This window comes from Sardina pilchardus, chromosome 4 (genome assembly GCF_963854185.1).
Source record: "Sardina pilchardus chromosome 4, fSarPil1.1, whole genome shotgun sequence".
Classification (NCBI taxonomy): Eukaryota; Metazoa; Chordata; class Actinopteri; order Clupeiformes; family Clupeidae; genus Sardina; species Sardina pilchardus.
The window spans coordinates 39,479,649-39,482,148 of NC_084997.1; the positions used below are offsets into that span (position 1 = coordinate 39,479,649).

The following is a 2,500-nucleotide window of genomic DNA, read 5'->3' on the forward strand; positions in this document are numbered from 1 at the left end:
ACATGTATGTGTGTGTGTGCTAACCTGTTTGTGAGTGTGTTTGACCTGTGTCTGTATTTGACCTGTTAGTCGGCAGGCCAAGACCCTAAAAAAAACTTTTGATGGCATTTTTTGTTAAAAGTTGGCAACCATGCTAGAAGTTATTAGTAGGGTCTGAGGTTCCAGAATCCAGTGGTTGCCAACATAATTTTTATAATTTCAGGTCAAATTTGAAGGTCAAAAGGTCGAAAACAATAGATTTCATGATTCGTCTTTTTTGGGGGGCTCCATTTTCTTGACATCCTTTTTAAAAAGTTGGCAACCTTGCTAGAAGTTATTAGTAGGGTCTGAGGTTCCAGAGTTCAGTGGTTGCCAAAATCATATTTATAATTCAAGGTCAAATTGGAAGGTCAAAAGGTCAAAAACAATAGATTTTATGGTTAGTCTTTTTGGGGGCTTTATTTTCATGGCATTCTTTTTAGAAAAGTTTGAAAGATTTTTTTGATAAATATTTATTTTTATTGATAAATAATTTGGATATATAGACTTGATATGGCCATTACTCCTTTATGCTATGAATAACACAAAACGTTCTCTAGAGAATATATTGCTAATGAATAACAAGAATGCTTCTTTATTTCAAGGCAAAATGTCAATGTCAATTCAAATGTCAATTCAGACTGTCTGAATGTTTTTGTAATATATGCAATGTTTTGCAATGCGCAATTTTTGTTGCTGTATTACAAAAAGGCTGTCTCGTCCTGATCATGTTCCATCCCTACATTGTTGAGACATCCATCAGCATCACAACCGCATGCAGGTGTGCAAGGCTGTCCATTCTTAAGGCAAGTGCAGGCATGTGTACGGCACTTGGTTCTACAACCACAAGTTATCAGCTCCAAGCAACTACTTGGAACAGGAGGTTCTCAGGGATTTCACTAATGGCAGGGTCAGACTATAGGCTACAATGTTTTTGTCGCTCACCATGTCACACTATACGATTTTAGAACCATGAAAACCTCTCCGCGTCTTGGTCGGGAGAGTGACCACATACACCGAAAGCATCGGTCGCGTCATTACGACTCCCGTCAAATTTCTGACAAGCCAGTCTTTTGGTCGGGCTGTTTTAGAACGTTGTGAACGACAAATCGCAAGTCGTGAAGCATGTCATATTATAAGATTCCCTCCGCGTTTGATGTCGTGCCCGTTCATTTGAAATCGGATACGACGCTGTAAACTTGTCGGTCACGACAAATGGCCAAAATCGGACTGATATTGTGTAATCTGACCAGGCCATAACATCTACCTTGTCAGATTGCAGCCATACCTTTGCCTGGTGATTTGCACATGCAAGATGCAATGACAATGCATCACTTGTTGGAGGTAACATTTCCATTGCCTTTTTGCCTTTCTGAAACAAGTCATGTCTAGCCCTGTCAATACCCAAAGATGTGCATGGTGCTTTGTACAGGTGGCACAAAAACTCCTCAACGTCACCTTGAGGCCCATCCCAACCAACAACATGTAACAGTTCTGGGTGTTGCAAATACACAGTCCAACATGACTTCTTCCCATGTCCAGCAAATGAGGAGACAGTATTGCAACCAGTTAGGGCATGGAAGCCGAGTACATTATCCACAACTACCCCAGGTAGTTCTCATTGATACGGTGGACTGGGTAGCACTCATATTCCTTGGAAGTCCCACTCATCATCCACACCTTGCAGACTTGGTCCCTAGTGAAGTGAAGAGGCAGAAGGAGGAGATCTGTATCACGGCACTTCACAATGATGTTCTCGTACCCAGCATTAATTACTTCCAGCATATGTAGGATGATGCGTGTGTCAGCCTCCTCATGGTTTGCCTGTAGACCATGAATAATTCCACATGGAAAGTGTGCAATACAGTCTCTACTCTCGGTTTTTATTTCCTAATGATGTCATTATTTTTTGTCATCCGCAAAACTGAAGATTGTTTTAAGTAACTAATCACCTAACCGTGTGTTCACATCAGAAGCAACCAGAGTGACGAAAGTCATTATTTCTCTGCAAATAGGGTGGCCATAGCAAATTCGGTGGCAAGGCAAGTTTTATTGATATTGTGCATTTCATACAGGGGAGCTCAATGTGCCTCACATAAAACAAAATATTAAAGCGAAACGAATTGGGTGACCAGATCGAAAAAGTTAAAAGTCTGAATATGCTAATGAACTATGATGCTCTATGATAAGCTAAATCAAACATCCCAATATAAAGTCATGAGTGGATAAAACAAATTCATGTTGAAGTGGACTCATGTTGACTCTTTTTCAGTGAGCCCGGCGACCTGGTCCTGGACCCTACTGTTAACTTCTAGCATGGTTGCCAACATTTTAAAAAAAGAATGGCATGAAAAAAGAGGTCCCCAAAAAGACAAACCATAACATGTATTTTATTGTTTTTGAGGTTCTGACCTTCAAATTTGACCTTAAATTATGAATATGATTTTGGCAACCACTGGATTCTGGAACCTCAGACCCTACT

At 40.3% G+C, this 2,500-nt stretch overlaps 1 protein-coding gene across 7 annotated transcripts in view; it reads left to right on the forward strand.

Moving 5' to 3' along the window:
- The window catches only part of lcp1 (lymphocyte cytosolic protein 1 (L-plastin)), a 27,397-nt gene that overhangs the window by 20,850 nt on the left and 4,047 nt on the right, over positions 1-2,500 (forward strand). The window lies entirely within an intron of this gene.